This window comes from Amphiura filiformis, chromosome 20 (genome assembly GCF_039555335.1).
Source record: "Amphiura filiformis chromosome 20, Afil_fr2py, whole genome shotgun sequence".
Lineage (NCBI taxonomy): Eukaryota > Metazoa > Echinodermata > Ophiuroidea > Amphilepidida > Amphiuridae > Amphiura > Amphiura filiformis.
In genome coordinates this window covers 15165245-15185263 of record NC_092647.1, presented here as the reverse complement: position 1 = coordinate 15185263, position 20019 = coordinate 15165245, and the positions used below count along the sequence as shown (strand labels likewise).

General features: G+C 34.8%; 1 protein-coding gene across 1 annotated transcript in view; it reads left to right on the top strand.

Annotated features, from left to right (window-relative positions):
- LOC140142142 (thrombospondin type-1 domain-containing protein 7B-like) overlaps positions 1-20019 on the top strand; it is a 240153-nt gene that overhangs the window by 119464 nt on the left and 100670 nt on the right. The window lies entirely within an intron of this gene.

The window sequence follows — 20019 nt, the reverse complement described above, 5'->3', positions numbered from 1 at the left end:
TGTGATGTCATATAAATTTCTCTGGCCTTCGATGACAAATTCACATAAATTAGTCAAACAAATGACCATTGATAATCAAGTCATTCACATTAGACATTCCATTTGACATCCACACTCCCCCTGTGGAAGATTTAGTTAGTGCAACAGAGGGAGTATGGGTTTCACATAGACTAGACATTTGGGTTACTTTCCATTTAAAATACTCCATTTATAGGTAAAAGCCATATACAGGGGGAGTAAGGTTACAAAATAATTGCTTCTTCAAATTCCATTTGAAAACATACTCCCTCTATGCACAGATCATGGAAAGTGCTCTGAGAAAGACATTTCTCAAATCTTCCACAGGGGGAGTGTGCATTTCAAATGGATTGGCCCATTTAACCATGAACTAGAAAAGCATTTTGGTGGAACCATTCAGTCAGTCAGCACAATTTAATTACTGCGACCACACATTAATGGTGAGTCGCTATCTGCATATTATGAGAAAGAGTATTAATAATAGTGGGATGTTTGCACAAGGGTTGATCATCAAATATATAATATTGGCCATGCCAATAAATTTTAAATGGCCGTTTGTTTGATTACACAAAAGTGGTGTTTTCTGTTGCAAAAATAGATTCATATATTTTGACATGCTCGCTACACAAGAGAATGATTGTCCTTTGATGTCGGTTGTCATTCTATCAATTCTGGAAGTTATTTTACGCAAAAATGTTTGACATTATTGATGCTGTTATTTTGGTCTTGACTTGAAAGAGGGGTCATAGAAATTTGGTTGGTGTTGGATTCAAAGGGAAACTATAATATCATTGTCATCATCATCATCATTGTCACCATTATCATTATCAGCATCATCATCATCATCATTGTCACCACCACCACCATCATCAGCATCATCATCATCATTGTTACTGTCAACATCAGCGGTATCATTACAGTAATTGTAACGCTTTGCAATTATCCACATTTTTCTTGAACAAAATCCACTACACTCATAAATCACTTGCTGGTGTATTGTGATCATAAACCACCAGGTTATGGGTCCTAGCTCTAGCAGAGTCCCGTTCCTTCCTCTTGCTTTACCATACTTGTCAAAACCCGGGTCAAAACATGCAAGTTAAGTTCCATCGACAAAAGTTTTTTTCATAATAAGCCTAGTATGTTTTTAATGTAACATATAAGTGTTGTCATTGTTCATTTTTCTGGCTTTAAATTATGTTTTGTTTTATTTATATACACAATACCACCAGTACTTAAATAGTAAATTAACATTGAACTCCTGGAGAGCCTTGCATGCATGACATTGGTTCTACAACAATAGTGAGAATTTATGATTATTATCTTTAAAATAAAGACCAAATCCCCATTGTGTATACCTGTAATATATAGATGAGAGAGAACAGTTGCCAGGTAACACAACGAGTAATTGCCAGTGAACTTTGCTTTTGCTGGCTTGCATTATGAACTCTGCTGGCTGGCTTGCATGCAACATTTACTATTTCACTTGATGTACTTTATGGAGAAAGAACCATGTAATAAGTGTTCCATATTGAGCAGATGTGCCGTCTTTAATACTAAGCCTTAGAAGCTTTATGAGAAAGGTAAGCGGAATATGTTATATCACAATGTTTGGTATAGTGAGTTTACCGATAGTTTAGCAGTGCATGAGAGGGATTGACTAGTGCATGGGAGGTCCTGGATTGGACCCATGATTGTATGATATGTCTTTAAAGGTCTCTTTTAAAAAATTGAAATAAGTATAATAGGTGTTATAGAAGAATATATGCATGTAATAGTATAAAAGCAATAATCATAGTCTACATTCGGACACCGAAAAGAAGGGAAAGATATGTTATTGCTTCAGTATGATGAGTTTCTTGATAGTTCAAGCAGTGAGAATTGTTGACTAGTGAATGGGAGGTCCTGGATTTGACCCATGTTTGTGATATGTCTTTATAGGACTCTGTAAAAAATTGAAATCTGTATTACAGAAGAATATATAATGTATGTTATACTAGTATAAAAGCAATAATCATAGTCCACATGTGAAAGAAAAGATATGTTACTGTTTCAGTGTGATGAGTTTCTTGATAGTTAAGCAGTGAGAATGGTTGACGAGAAGGAACCAGTTTCATCTTTAATAGGACAATATAGGGAAAATATGCATTGGTATACTCCAGTGGTACATTATTGGTATATGACTACTCCAGAGGTACACACATGGGTAATCCAGAGGTATAAATTGAGTACACCAGAATCATAGAATGGATACTTTAGAGGTACATCATGGATACTTCAGACGTACAGCATGGGTATTCCAGAGGTACATCATGTGTACTTCAGAAATCATAGGTGTTATATAAAGTATACCATGTGTACCCAGAGGTACACTATTGCTACTTCAGAGACTGACACACCACTAGGACTCCACCTATAGGGTACTGTGGAGGTACTCCAGAGGTACACCATGGCACTCCAGAGTTTAACTCCATGGGGTATAAGGTACACCATGGGTAGGCCTACTCCAGAGGTACATCATGGGTACTCCAAAGGTACACCATGGTTTTCTAGAGATACATTATTATTGGTGTCAAATTAATTATATCATACCATGGGGAGGGCCTACTCCAGAGGTACAAAATCAGTTCTTCCAAAGGTGCATCACATATCCAAATTATAACATAAAGAACATGAAATATTGTGTATGTGTAATTTGAACACAAATAATTTTAAATATTTCCATGTATCATAAGTGATCCCTGAATAAAATGAAATTAAATAAAACATGAATTTTTGACCCTGCTCCTTCACAATGCACATACACGGATCTCATGGGAGAACTGCATCAAAATTACACAAATTTGCAAGATATTTTGAACTAACAACCCCTCAGGGGCTTTTATCAATCTAATAAAGTTGTGCGATTCGTGAACTTAATCGGTAAATTATTTTCTTGTTAACTCTGTAGAAGCTTGCTACAGAATTCTACAATTAAATTGGTTATAAAATAGAATACTTGCAGGAACAAAAATCAAATTAAGAATTTAATAGTTGTTTTGATTCCTCTTCATAATGCATTATTTACTAGGAATTGCCATAAGGTACAATGACCTATATAAATCCGCAACAAAGTAATAGAAAAAGTTGATTTCATTTAAATTCAGATGTAATTCTTTCATTTCAGCAGTGTCTTGATTGATTTTCACACCTGCGATGCATTTTATATACAGCACTATTCCCAAGCGTAAATCCCATTGATTTAATTGGAAATGAAATGGTCAGTCCTGAAAATATTAATTTTATTGGCAGAGCGTTGTGTTCTGGGTGAGGATATCATAGTCCGGTTTGGTTTCCATGTGATTTCAAATTACACTTCTATAGATAGATGAGCGATGTAACACTATTGTTTTATCAATACGCTAATGAATTTATGGTGCATAATATGTTGAGGGATATAGTGTGTAGCGTAGCTATGACCGATTACGGCACTGAAATGGTCAGTCCTGAAAATATTAATTTTATTGGCAGAGCGTCTATAGATAGATGAGCAATGTAGCACTATTGTTTTATCAATACGCTAATGAATTTATGGTGCATAATATGTTGAGGGATATAGTGTGTAGCATAGCTTTGACCGATTACGGGACTAAATGTTTTGTAAATCAATAATGTAATAAACAGCGATGTACAATGCTGTGTTCTAATAATGTTGAGAGCTGTTGAGTTAGTGTTTCTGAAAATATCTATCTAGTGTTTTATTAATACTGCAATGTGATGCAGCTATATATAATAGATGTGCATGTATATGTGTACCAAAGATGCCTTGCAATCGTCTTGAGGCCTATTCAATTGCCATTATTTTGTTGGTTGATATAGTAAGTACGGGGCTGTGAAATAATTATGTGTAACCCCAGGTTGGTGAATTCTGCAAGTGGTTTGTCAAAAATTATTTGTCCTTCCCCCCACTTTTGACATGTCAACAAATGTTTGCCTTCCCCCATTTGCCATGCCAAAATATCCTTGCCCCCCCCCCCCTTACACATGCCAGATTTTGGGGAACCACAATTTAAAACAAGATATTCTTTAACTAATGTGATAATGCAGCAGAAAATTTTGTATATTTGAACATTTCCAACATGTTTCTACACCTTATTTGGATGTAATATCAAAATATTGCCCAAATATCAGTGCCAAAAATCACTTGCCCTCCCCTTTTGGCCCACAAAATATCTTTGCTCCTTTTAGCCTGCCAAAACTCTCCCCCCCCCCACTTTTTGGTGTGCCAACAAATCTGTGCCCGTCCCCTATATAATTCTCTACCCCGGAGTACACATAATTATTGCACCACTTCTAATAAACCATTGGATGTTGTATGTATAATTAGCCTTATCATAGCATTAACATGTTTAATTAAGTGACCCATTGTTTTATCAATACAATAATGAATTTATATTGAATTCAATATGACAGGCTAGTGTATATAGGTACGTCTACTTAGGAGGCTTAATGTTGTATAAAACGGCAAAGATGGTTATTGATTTATGTTCAAGCAAATGTCACAGGTTTAAAACAGTCGCTGCTTATTAAAAGGCCAAGTGGAGAACAGATTTTCATTAAATAGATTCAATTGCTTGTAAGTGTAGCCTTTATCTGTTGGATAATTTTTTAATGACCTTTCTGAGTTGTTAAATTTATTGTTTGAAACCAGTGGCGTAACTTTGGGACAGGGTGCCCGGGGGCGAAAGTAGTTCGGGTGCCCCTAACCAAGGGTGTGCATGGTGCAGAGCTAATCAATTTTGGTATTGAAAGGCATACAGGGTGTATCAAAATGATTGGTACCGGGTTATGTGACATTTTCAAAAATATATCAAAAATACAAAATTTCTAATTAATATAGTTTTTGTACTATAAATAGGAAGGGGCATATGTTAACTTATTGATCTATTAATCTGAAGTTGATAGGTTGATGCATCTGGGAACTATTGTCATTTAAACGAAGATCGGTGTATTCATGGTTCGACTTACACAGCACAATATGAATAGATTCACTGTTTGAACCATTTATTGCATACATACTCTTCAATATCTCACCTCAGTCTACATATCATACATTTGCTTTACATGTGCTTTTAGAAAGATAGTTCCTGAAGTCCCTGCCTTACGACTCTGGCTGTGTGAAGTGAAGCCCTACCTTGAAAGAACTTAACACCTGGGATGGATCCATTCTGTACCTGTCCATATCAAATTTTGAAGCATTGCAAGTTATAGCATGTTTGCATGGGATACGCCATGTGTTCTTTGAAACTGTCTTCTAAATCTTCTCTGCACTTCTCCATAGCGTCGTGTCACCAGTGATTCTTAACTATGAATGCACACTGAAGTGTGGAATACTTTGGAGCCATTCCAATAACTTTTACCAGGTCTAAACTAACCTACACTGTCTACAGTCTATAGCCATTCTGCCACATCATCTACTTAGTAATCTCAATACTACAATTTAAATTACCGCCGTGGAAGGTGTTGATACACAAACTTCTTTCACCCCACCTAAATTATTCAAGTCAATATTACTCTCAACCAATATTGATTAGAAGATTTATATATATCATGAATGAAGAAATAGGCAAGGGAAATATTAAACATATCCATGATTGTCAACATATTATTCTCACAAGGTATTTGCAGTAAAATAGAGCTTTGAAAATGGTGCGCTACTGATCCAGCGTTACGACAAAAAGTGTAAGAACACCTACTTTCCTTTAGAATCATGTAACTTCTGAACAGAATGTGCTATCCTTATGATCTAAAATTCTTAGAGAAGATAAAACTACTATAATTACAAATGTTTAATCATTTAACCCCAAACTGACTCAAAAAATTGTTTAAAAAATCGGCAAAAATGAAAAGTCTTCGGTACCAATCATTTTGATACACCCTGTATAGACCTACCGAATAACTTACAAATAGTGTTTCAGATTAAATTTATTTCATGTTTCAATACAAGCTAATGCAGTGCATGTTAATAAAACAAAATGTTTTCATATTCTCCAATGTCTTTACTTTTGAAGACTCATCACTAGCAGCTACTAGCTGCAGTGACGTAGCGAGTGATTGTGGCGATCAGGGGCAAGAATACAAAATACCCCTCTTCCTAAAACAATTGCGTGCAGGCGTGCAAAAATACCACTAATTTGGTATTAAATCAAGTTGAATTTAGGTCTTTAAAATGCCAATTTATGTTTCAATGCAGCGAAGCTTGTTGCTTGAAAAATTTTGTGTTGAAGGGCACCCAAATGAAGAGTAATTCTATGCATGGTGGGTAAAGGTTTCCACTTCTTTCCTATAACAAAGTATTATCGTGTCAAAGGCTATCTAGGCTTGGGTGCCCCTTAGCCCGGGGGCGCGGCCCCCCAGAGCCCATAGGAGTTACGCCACTGTTTGAAACAAGCAATAGTATGGAGTTAATATATAACAGATCAAATGAGTTCATGACCATGAAATTATAGAAACTTTTGCTGTATTCCATAAATATCTTTAACTGGATTGCATTTTGTTAATCAAAAACCAAGTACAATTGCTAATTTTCTTTATTTGAAAAATTACCCAAAATATACACATATTTATATTTTGTTGCCAGCTCTATAAGAATGAATGATTCAGATATCATGACCTACTCATCACATCAAAATATCATGGAGGTCAAAGGTCAATATTATGTTTCTTGTTATTTTTAGAAGCTATAATAGAGAAAGTCATGGAATACAGTTTTATTGCTAGCATAAAGAATGGCTGGAATCACTGTTTATTCTTTACCAGATTAAACAAAAATAAAACAATAATAGCAGGCTCATACCCAGGATTTATTTTGAGGGGCTGGTTTTGAAAAATTGGACCTTTTTGGATGGGGGGAGGGATATCCCCCAGCCCCCCTGGTTACAGGCCTGAATAATAGTCAAAAACTTTCAAAAAATGTTATTAATCAATATATTGATGACCGTATCTAGGATCTGCGGGTAAATATACATTCAAACAAGTACACATATGCCTGGGTTTTGCAATAAATTTGTATTCATTTTGTTTGTTTGTTTGTTTGTTTGTTTGTTTGTTAGTTAAAAAAAAAAAAATCCAATAATGGGGTGAATATTGAGTGACACACCTGTACACATGGTATATGCACACATTCAAATTAGTTTGCCATTTATTAGCTCTGCGCATGATGCAAGACTAATTTGATCAGATGTAGTCGAGACAGAGTTGATAAACTGTTCAGTAATGAATTGAGACAAAATGTTTACTAAGCTTGGTCATGGCAAAGTTCACTCACATAGATGCTATGATGTCAGCCGTATAACCAAGATATTGCGCTATGTATTGTGCTGTGTAAAATACAGTGTTGTTGTTAGTGGTTGCACTAGTGATGTGTTCGAGTCCTGGCGAATTAATAAGGGCCGCTACAGACTTTTTTTATTTGATGTAACATGTCTTTGTTATTGAATCTATTCCCATCATATTTCCAGTACTGTTTAACTTCTAACGAATGTTTGATGACGTAATATCGATAATATGTTATGTAGAAAATCTGTAAGTGGTGGAAATATATTATCGGCGTCATGTCATCAAACATGCACTAGAAGTTATACATTACTGGAAATAGAATGGGAATAAATAATGAAGACATGTTACATCAAATATTTTACATCCACTAAAAAGTCTACTAAAGATGCCCTGAGCTTAAAATTTCACTGAAGTACTAGTAAAACAGAGACAATTTTGTTGGCCATGTGGATGCTTTGAAACTTGCATCTGATGATCTCACACCACAAAATAGAAAATCTGGTCAATCAGGCATTAAGTTTCATTTCTAAGGCAAAACAACCCACCCAAAGAACTAATTGGAATTTATTTCAGTTGACAGCAAACTCTACCAATTGCTTCCATGTTAATTACTGTGCTATCTTCAGTAGATAACAGATATTTGCACTCCACTTCAAAACAAGTTTTAATATAACAAGTTTGTTCCCTGGAATTGTGCTCAAAATAACTTGATTTGATTAAAAAAATTTAAAATAAAAACTTAATGACAGGTTTGCATTGTGTGTTGGAGATCTGGTGACCTTTTGATATCACTGAACAAAAAACAAATAAGCCAAGTGTGTTCTTGAGGTGGGATGTCACAGGGGTAAATAATGTAGAATTGGTGCTCATTTAGACATGTTTTGGTTGTACTTGACTGCATTTGTGAGTGGGGTATACAACATGGTTTGTGTCTGTGTGTTTGATTATTTGTTTGTGGACACAAATAATTTCACATGTTGATCCTTATGGAGATGTAGGCCTATAATGGTATAGTACATGTAGGCTTGTCAGGTGCATAAATGTTCAACAATTTCAACAGTTTTGAGGCCATGTAAATGTACCTCCATTTAGGCAAGGTTTATGAAACATGACAACACTGCATATTACTGTTTATTATCAATCCCAAACAATTGACAATCCCAAACAATTGACAATTGATATAAAAGTTATTTTAGATTATTTCAAATATAACATAATGTTTGCAAATTATTATTACTTACAAATGATAAACTTAGCAATGCTATTATTAATGACAGGAAAAGTGTCACGAGATATCTGTTGTCGCATGCGATGCATTACTGTTCATTGACCCTGTACTGTGAATCTATCCTCAGCATTAGCACCATGGAAACTGTACACTAAGAAGAGTTATCTAAATATGCACAATTTGAAGAAAATGCAATTTTGTTTTAAAACTATTATAATTTATAGATAGCACCAAGTGAGATAAATTGCAATTATAAATATCTTTTTGTCTAAACCGTTTACAAATATTTCAGAATTTTCCATTTCCATGTCTGTATTTTGTAATATACATGAACAAGTACTAAGATGCATAGAAATGGTTCAGTGGCTCTTAAAATCTTTTTAATTTTTGTAATATTTTATAACTGAGATTGAGATGATTTTAAATTTGCTGTAGCATAGTACTTTGAATGAAATTACATTCACTAGGATCCACAACATGCTCATCTATCAAGGCACAGTTCTTTAACACCAATACATTTGCACAATCATTAATGACCTTTAAAAATGTGGGTACAAAACTCATACCTTGCAACTCAATGTCAAATTTTGCACTATGATTGTTTAATTGAGGTTATTGAACTATGTCATTGGGATGAGGCCATAGTGATTGCAGTGTGTATGTTACCTTGCTGTACACAAAACAAATAGCAAAGTTCAAAGTCATCTGATTAGAGTGGGATAGCATCTTATAAAACTGGCCCTGCTTCAAGGGACAACTTTATAGCTACTCCTAATGATGTAATTCTTGCTTCAGGTATCTAGAGGAACAAGACACAAAACTGTCAAAGATGATGAGGAAAAAAGTCTCTATGCAAAAGTTCATACCGTATATTCTCTAATAAATGCTCCACCTGTAATAAATGCCTCATCTTTTTTTCAGTGGCGGTGCCACAGGGGGCAGGGGGGGGGGGCAAATGCCCCAGTCAGAACTCTTGCCCCCCTGTTGCCCCAGTAAAAACCCAACATTACGAAAAGTTCTACTTTTTGCAGCAATTTTGTGCAAAATTTGTTGGATTTTCACTTTGCCCCTCAATGCCCCCCGGAAAAAAATTCCTTGCGCCGCCACTGTCTTTTTTCAAAGTAAAAGTTACCAAATTGCAGAATTTCCATGCAATAGCACGTAGGCCTAAGTCTGGTAAGTAAGCTTAAAACTGACATGTCATGATCGCAAAATTGTATGGACAAACCTATCCTAACTTAAATTTCTATCCAATTCATTGCTACATTATAGTAGAATGTTCATATATTAAACCAATTAAATCGCATAAAAATGCACTTACAGATCTAATTTCAAAGTATTTACATGAAAATAAATAGACTTTCAAAAACATACTTGATCAAACCAAAGCTGAGTTCAGTGTCACCTTAAGAAGACATTTTGTTACATTAGTATTTGATTTGATTTGCCAAGACATATGTGCCAGTCTGGGAGATCTAGATTCTACATGTTTGCACTTGCTATTCAGAATTAACTTGCTGCCTTTATTTTGCTTACTTTTATAGAATCGCATTTTATTCGGCCACCTGAGCTTTGGCATATTGTTTTGCATTTGGTTGCTTAGTTTAAACAATAGGTTAGCTGTTGGTTAGACTTCATGAATGTTTAAACCCTTTAAAACTATTGCTGACGTAAATTATAATTGATTTATAGGCCAGTGAAAGTCGACAGATAAAAACTGGTTATATTTGCAAAAAAATATCCCTTTATATTTTGTGGAAAAATCAAAATCAAAACATACATTTTGCTGTCAACCTTGCAGACTCTTTTTAATATACTTTTTAATCTCAGTTTGGCTAAACATCCATCTTCAAGTGAGAGAGCGGAAAAAATAACACATTTTACATGCATGTTGGTCATATAATGAAAGGCAGAAAAATAATGAATAATGAAAAAGTTACCTCACTTGTTTTCAGAAATTATGTGACGGGAAACTCAAAATTGAGTGTTAGGGGCCATATAGTTCAGAAGAAAATACAAATGAATAGATAATATAATTAGTTCAGTGATTCCTATAACAGTCCAAAGTAAGCTTCAAGTTCAAGTGAACAGACAATAATAGACCCCCCCCCCATATTATCCAACTAGTATGCATATGTTGTCCTTCATTGTTGTAAGCAATGCATTTATGCTTGGACTAGAAACAAACCCTGCAGCTTTATCCATAACACATACTAGATACCAAGTACAAATAAATGTTAGAATTTTTTTCTTCCAAAATGTAAGAATTTTATCATTTTGATATATTTTTACAAATAAAATGCAAATTCTGTATGAAAAATTCATTGAAATGAGTGCAAACATGCCTAGTATTGGTCAGTGTTTGATATGGTAAGACAGAATTGCGAAAATGTACTCTTTCTGTGACAACCTGTGTTGCTGTGTGCATGGGTTTAACTCCACCTTGATGCAATTTGATTAACCGATAGGGTCGTGTTGTTTTCATTGAGCCTATACCGCGCCTACGGGGCTCAAACCGATATCGCTTCAATCTGTTTCTTACATATTTCACAAAAGAAACTGTTTCCATTTTTTATCGGCAGGTATTGTGCTTTTGGGCTCTTAGTAGAGATCAACAAGATTGTGACATCTTAGTGTCGCACTTGCACTTTTCTTGTTTCTTACGGCAAAGTGTTGCAAGAAATATACACTAGGATCCACAACATGCTCATCTATCAGGGCACAGTTCTTTGACCCCAATACATTTGTACATTCAATGAATGACCTTTGAAAATTTGAGTACAAAAACTCATACTCTGCAACTTGAGGTCAAATTTTGCACTAGGATTGTTAATTGAGGTTATTAGAGTATGCCATTAGGATGAGGCTATTGTGGTCCGTAGTGATAATATTGAAAGTGACCAGTGGTCTTGTAATCCAGGCCAGCGTATCTACAATCATTAGAGTGGTACTGAGAAATGTCAACTGTCATATCGGGTTCTGTCAAATCACATCCCTGGTCAAATCAACAAATGCAAACTACAGTTTGTATGATGACAAAATACGGCTAAATGTTTTTCTATATTAGCAGTGAAAGTGTCCCTTCCTGTTGTTGTAACTTTTTTTTCTGAAGGCATTTTGATATAGGTCAAACGCTTCATTCAATGGTTGAAATCAAGAGTTTGTTAAAGAAAATGGCAAATTTGGGGTATTCCAGTTGAAAACCATACACCCCCTGTGAAAGATGTGATCTTAATATTTCACACAGGGAGAATGGATTTCAAATGGAGTTACCTGAATGCATGAGTGATACCATTTGAAACACCCTGTGTGGGAGATTAAGCAGGGCCGTAGCAAGGTAAAAAAATGTGGGGCGGCCATCACAAATATGGGGCGGCCAAATTACAAATCTATGTCCATATTGTAATAAAGATACAAAGAAAAACATAAAAATTTCTTAAAAAGTGGGGCGGCCATGGCATCCCCGGCCGCCCCGCTTGCTACGGCCCTGAGATTAAGGTCATGTCTTCCATAGGGGTATGGATTTCAACTGGAATTGGCCAATACAATTTCATTTTTGATAGAGGCTTGAGAGATCTATTCACCAAAAATGATGATGTAAAACACAAATTGTGTCATTGTTATTTTTCATGAAGATCTTTGTTGACCGACAGAAGCGAAGTAAACTCAAGGAGCTGTAGGTCTAGTCTCTGAGAGCATAGCAGGAGACACAGTATAGACAAGACTGCCCTGAGTGCCCTCTCAGAAAAAAAAATCTGGCAAAATTGGGACAGAAAGAATGAAATCAGCTTTTTGAGATCCTGCTTCCCTTCCAATCAGAACAAAGTTCTCAACAACCAGGAATTTACACCTGGCTCAGTTATATAGTGTTATGATACTTCAGCACATTTATTTTTAATACTTTACACATAAAAGTATAAGAGGTGTTACATACAACACTATAACACATTTGCAAAATGCTTCTTAACACCTAAACATGTTGATATCGGTGATATCAGCATGATTGTCACACAGCAGTGATTGCGCACACCACCACAGTATCTTGCATTAGGGTATTTAAGGACTCAAATGCCGGACCCAATATCAATTGATTGGTGATGTCTGGGAAAAAAGGTCTTTAAATCTTAACCCAATGAGAACTACCTGCCGATTGGCCAAAAAGAAGTTTTCATTTTCAATTGGGCCAATCAGCAACATTGTTAGAATAATTTCACCACACAAAAAAATTGGGGTGAATTATTTGCAAAGCTCCATTCTGAGCTATTCTGATTGGTGATTACAGTGAAGATATCATGTAATTGACCAATCAGAGGCAATGTTAGATCGGCAGGTAGTGCTCAGGGGTTAAAAGTGATTTACCTAAAGCTTGTATTTATGCTCTATCCTACATGTTTACATAGGTGAATATTGGCTGTGGTCAACATATCATTATGGAATACTTAAAAGCTATATGACAGTCATTAAATCAATACTTACACAACCTTTGATATTTCCCTATGTTTGATGTTTTATCAAAGAAAAATATATTAACATCAAGAAATGCATTCGTTTGATTCAATATTCGTAATAATGGCAGACCTTGAAAGACACTTGATCATGATGCTTATTGAATGTAGATGCAATGGGCTATTCCATTTAAAATCCACACTACCCCTGTGGAAGATTGAGCTAAAGTCTTCCACAGAGGGAGTATCAATTTTGAATAGAATACACAATTGGGTAACTTCCATTCAAAATACTCACTCCAGTTGTGGAAGATAAAGGTAAAACCATGATACAGGGGGAGTATAGGTTTCAAAATGAGTAACTCTGACCAATTATTTTTGAAAAACATACTCCCCCTGTGGAAGATATTTCCAAAATCTTCCACAGGGGGAGTGTGGATTTTAACTGGAATAGCCCAATAGGTTGTTATAAACAAGCACTATGGACCGCAATGGCCTCATTCCAATTGCATAGTTCAATAACCGCAATTAAACAATCATAGTGCAACATTTGACCTGGAGTTGAAGAGTATAAATTTTTGTACCCAAATTTTCTGAGGTCATTCAATGGATATACATATGTATTGGGGTTAAAGAACTGTGCCCTGATAAATGAGCGTGTTGTGGATCCTAGTGAAGCTGACAAATCTAGATTCAATTTTTCCCATGCAATTTTCACAGCATCTCCAAAACGCTACTGGAATTACAAAATGTTTCAAGGTGTTTAAAGCAGATCTTTAACATGTGGTTTTATTATGGTTTACAACTTTCCGTCTCTGGCTACAAAATAAAAAATAGAAAAGGACATGGGCCTATACATATTTTCAACATGTTGTATAACAGTAAAACTTTTTTTGTATAAAGGTTAGAATGTTAAAGATTTTTTTGGATAATACTTGATGTCTTCTGGGACACTCCTGCAGGTACTATTGGCACCAGTATAGTACATGTCAACTTGTAGGCCTGCCAATTTCCAATTTTTACTTTGCAGTCAATTGAAAGTATGACTTTCTATGGAGAAATGGAATTTCAGCATTTGCTAAATGTATCTTCATGAACTTCACTATATATCACTTTTATATTCAAGACCTATGCATTTTCACTCAACTGAAAGGACAATGGGCATTTTAAAGTTTCCTGTTTTGCCTATCAATACTCTCAGCTCCTGTTTTCTGATATCCTATATTATACATGTAACTTCCAATGATTGGATGTATGTATTGTCTTATAGTTGCAGAGTATGAGTTTTTGTACCCAAATTTTCAAATGTCATTCAATGAATGTGTAAATGTATTAGGGTTAAAGAACTGTGGCCTGATAGATGTGCATATAGTGGATCCTAGTGATTGGATCTAATTATCATCTCCCACCATAATTCTGAGAATGTCAACCTTCAGGCCATATAAAAATGTTTACAAGATTGCCTACATGTATGTATAGCTCAATAATCGTGAGATTAATACCACTAATTTGATGCTTATACTTTCTATAATTTAGGCAAAAAAAGTTTTTAAAAATTAATTAGTTTTGAAGAATTCATTGTTTAGGACAGGTGCATGAATGTCACAACATAGCCCTATAAATTGCTGAAATTGAATTAAAATTAGGCAATATAGTTCCTAAAAACTACTGAAATTAATGGATCTTAACTCTCTTCATGCGGTTGTCGACTGCAGACGACAAGTTTCAAAAAAAATTTAAAAAGTCAAAAATTTCAGAAATGGGCATTTTCGTGACCATATTTGGAATCAGCATGAAAAATGCATTAAAATGAGTACAAACAAGCCTAGTATTGGTTCAGTGGTTCTTAAGATAGCTTTTGATATTTTGAGAAAATACCTGAAAACTTGGGACTTTTTATGTTGAAGCCTGTGGCTAGCATGCAGAGCATTAATAGAGATCATTAAAAGATACCCTGATTGCTGCAAGAACATTGATTAAATCTAGCTATGTTTTGATGTAAAATGTGAAATACACATTTTCTTGTTTGAAGGGAAAGTAATCAAATTTTCAATCAAAATATAACTGCCTGAATACCGGGGTTCCACCTGTTTTATTAAACGCCATGGAAACGATACGCACAACCAGAAACTGTTATCATGTTAACAAGCTTATACAAGTTTTTCATCCGCTATTATTTGCCGTGCTAATCGATGAAAAAAAGTCTGCAAGCATTAGTGATTCTGCAGAATATTATACAACTCATATTAGTATTATGTATTATGACATAGATTTTAAATCCTCAAATATATACAGTAATATAAACATGATAATGGATGAATCTGATGATGGGTCGGCCATGTTTAGATTAGCTAAAGTCAACTTCAAGCCATTAACTTGTGTGATGGTGTTTTAAATTCATGATTTCAATATGGTTCTGAAAAAAGTGTATACATTTTGATTGCACTTAAATATTGTGATTATATTCTTTTATATAATGCTCTTTATCAGATTTGAGTATTTGTTTAACTGGAAAGTAATCAAATCAAGTTTGTGTTGGTACAAGGTAAGAAGTGATAGATATGAATAGAAAGCAGTACTGTATAAAAATTCCTTTAAAAAGGAAATGGGCGTACCAAAGAAAACTGGCAATGATTTATAGGGTATTATAAATGTTATAAAAATACTTATGTTAAAACATAAGCATTGGGAATAATGGTATGAATGACTGAACTGGGACACAAAAAACAACAACAAAAAAACAAAAAAAAAACTTAAGGGTTGGAGTATAAGCGTTTGGATATTATATTATATCAAATAATTTTGATATTAAGTGGAAATTTTCGCTCTACATTTATTTTCACACTTTTCGCCTTCCAGGCTGCTCCCGCGAAAATATTAACCCACAAATATATTCCTTTTGTGTTTAGGTCAATGTAAGGAAACTTAAGAAAGGCAAATTTAAAAACAAGGGAAACAGTTCAAAATTGGCAAAATGCAAAAAATTAATCGCATGGAAATTTCCACTTTTAGTTCATAAATAAGTATAGCAACAGCAGAAACAGTTAAAGCTTTAAGAAAATAGAGAGAGTGAGAAAGAAAGGAATGGGAGAATGAGTGGTTGAATAAAAGGAAGGGAAGAAATTGGGAAAAGAATAAAGGCAAGAAAGAAGAGAAATTGGAAACATTAAGGCATTGAGAGGATTATTAGAGATTTTCTTAAAAAAATATTGCATAACTGCATCAACAATTACATTATAGGCCAATTTGAGCATAATATCTTATGTCTTTGTCATAAAACATTGCATATAACTCACAATGTGAGTGTCAATTGCATACCAGCATTGACTGCTAGAGTCAAATGGACAGAAACCTTTCCTTACATCAGGCATTACTAATATTTCAGTATTTTGATCGAAGAATAACAACATTAAAATTTGATGGAAATCCTGTAAAAATCATACAAATGGCATTTAAGAGGAGCAAGATAAGCTGAAACTGAGGTATTAGCAACCATAGGATTTGAGGTTTTCTGAGATGAGTTGAAATTCACTGAAAATGATGAGTTTGTAATTATAGTTGGTGCTACCACAAATTACCATTGCCGGGGAGACCTATCATTCATATCCTTCTGATATCACTATTCGCCAAATGAGAATGAAACCTGGGGAATGAGAGAAAATAAGACGTCTTATTGAAGACCTCTTAGATGCCACCTGACATTGGTGTTTAGATTACGATATCTGCTTTCAAACCCTCATATCTTATGCAATTTTTGCAGTGATCGTCATTTGTTAACCCCTGAGCACTACCTGACAATCCAACATTGCCTCTGATTGGTCAATTACATGATATCTTCATTTTAATCACCAATCAGAGTGGAGCTTTGCAAATAATTCACCCCAATTTTTTTGTGTGTGGTGAAAATATTCTAACAATGTTGCTGATTGGTCCAACCCCGCAATTGATAATGAAAACTTCTTTTTGGCCAATCGGCACGTAATTCTGATGGTTAACATATTTTTTAGAGAACTGTAGTGCAGAATTTGGCAGGCATGTTTGATGATAATATAAAATATTAATAACTATTAAAATATGAGGTGTTTGTCGCTAAAAATCAAATTTCCTCCATTTGTAGCATTTACTTATTGGGCAATATAGGCCTAATATTAAAAATTCTGTTACATTTACTGAGACATGATTAGTTTTGTGTTTTTGAAAACAATGAAATACATGAGAAATTGAGTACTTCTTTTGGCCAAAATTCAAAAATTGATTTTTTTTTATTGACAAACAACTTTTTTTTTTGATGTCACATATACACTGCAAAAATTCAGAGTAACACTTACTTAACACTTTTATTTTTTGATAACAACATGAAAAATATTTGATAAATGTGTTATCATGGTTATAGTGTCCATGATATGCACACATCCTTACTTTTGCATGTGAAGTATAGAAATAAAAAATGTTATTCCATTATTTTTGCAGTGTACAGTTCATTGCATTATTGTCTGGTAGTCATGTTATTCTTAGGTTTTGAGTAAGTGCAGTTTGCGGTAAAATGATATGCGTTAATGTGATCGGCTGAATAATTTATTACCTTATTACTTTATTATTACCTTTATTACTACTTTCCAGCAATTTAATTTTGTAAAATATCTTTTATCAGAGAGGTTCCTGCTCTAGAGCTACACTATTAGTATGATTAGGAATACAATTGAAGAGGTATTTGACTTTGTAAGTATAATAAGCTGAAGTGAACATTAGTAAATTTAGTGGAATTAAAATGGAAGGGGATTTTTTTAGTTTCTCAGCAAATTTGTGTAGATTGTACCTAAGGATTGTTGTAGAGGAAGCAAACATTTAATTAAAACAAAGTAAATGCTATTAAAATTTTTGATATAATTAATTTAATGGTAACAGGTACTTTTAGTCATAGGTGGGGAAGTGGGATGCATGTTCCCCCCCTACATTTTGAAAAGGGAGGACGTTATAAAAAAATAAAAAAATAAAGCAATACTTACCCTGTGCATCTTCCTCTTTATTACAAATAACACTGCGTTTTGGGCCAAAAACGGGTAAAATTGCATACTTTTTGCATGCACTAGCCCATAAAATACCAAAAACACGCTTCATTTGGGGCTTGAAATTTTAGCCACAAATGTTTTTAAAAAAATTTAGACATTTTTTGCCCTCTTCATGCACGCAAAAAAAGTCCCAGAAAACTGGAACAAAATATGCCCGTCCCCTGACCCCTAAATGTTAATGCTTCTGTCGCTTCTGCTTTTAGTTAAATAATAGTGTGAAAAACTTGCAATTTCCCACACTACAGTCCATGTAACTGTTTGTACAAATTTGTAAAAAATCACTTTCATACTGGACGATGCAGATATAAAATATGCCATTTTCTTGAATATGGTAATTTTCTATAAATGTTCAAATCTGTGCAGGTGTCAAATTTGTCCATTTTATTAAAAAAATTTGACAGGAAATTGTCTCATAGTTCATCATTTTCCTGGCTACATAATTGGTAAGTTTTGCTTTTATTTTGAAAAGAAATGCATGTGCAATACTTATGATTCTGTTTAAAAAAAATTGACCAGAAATGGATTTTCAGAGAACAGCCTGTGGTCAAACTTGATTGTACAAGTAGGCCTACCAGCTCACACTGTTCCAGGCTCATATCCAGGATTCCATGCAGGGTGTAGAAGAGGGCACACTTCAATCTTTGAAGGGAATAAGAATGGTAAAAAGTGAATTGTTACCTGATAAATTGGAATCAAGGACCATTTTGGATACCCTATAGATAGTTGACTGGTTGTGATTCTTCCAAATTCTAACATTTTGGCACATTTTGATATTGGTACAGACAAGAATGGAGCTGGTTTCTGAGCATTTATTGAAGTCAGCATTTGATCAGTTTGATCTAGCTGTGGAAAGCCCTAGATCCAAACTTGGTCTGCCACAGAATATTATTTTCATACACTCTACTAGCTTCTACTGGTATAGTTGTGTCTTTGTGAACTTGAAATATGTTCTGCACAAGTATTTTGGGGTGGGGGAGTATTTTTTTAAGAGAGAGGGGATCCCAAATTGCTAACATTTCATATTTTGACCATGGAGAGAAAAAAGCAAACATTTCCCCTTCCTGAAGCTGCTACCTGCCCACACTCCTTGAAAATGGTCTCAAGACAAAATCTAAATGCATAGCAATGCATAGAGTGCAGCTAAGGGGGGGGGGGGGGCAACAGGAGGGCAAGAGTTCTGACTGTGGGGGCCATTTGCCCCCTCATTCCCCCCGTGGTGCCGCCACTGAAAATCTCCCCTTCTTGAAGCTGCTACTTGCCCACACTCCTTGAAAATTGTCTCAAACTGAAACAAAATATAAATGCATGGCAATGCATAGAGTGTAGTAGCTCTAACAGATTACAGTGTCATTCCGCACTTTGCTCCAAGTAATCCCTTCTTTGCCCTGTCAGTTTTTGATGAAGCATGTAGAGCATGAAATCTGCATTTTTACTTGGAAGCAGAGAAATATTCATGAAAATTTTGTAACTAGTAAGGATTCGCAAAATTTACATGCCGCGAAATTATCTTATTTAGCAATTACACAATTTAAGAATTATATACATTTGTAAAAATTTCATACCACAATCGTGGTCTGTTTACCAATCACAAAAGTTTTATACCGCCAAAATATTGGGCTTTACAATAATTAACTTTGTGCTTTCCTGCGCATCTTTATGTTGTCACCTTTCACCTCTATCAGCACACCTCACGCCCGGCCGACAGGAATCGATCGTAGTACGTCTAATTAGCTAGAGTCATCTTGAGATGCGAGTACTTTACGCTTTACGCTTTCTCAAGAATGATATAAGGCGTAAAGTGATTTCTGCTCACATGTTATAGCCAGTAGATTAATCAGGGTGGTCAAGATTTTCTGTGAAATGACTTATGAACAACTTCTCTGATCTGAAAACTTTGCCTTGTCCAAATGTTAACCCCCTGAGCACTACCTGCCGATCTAAC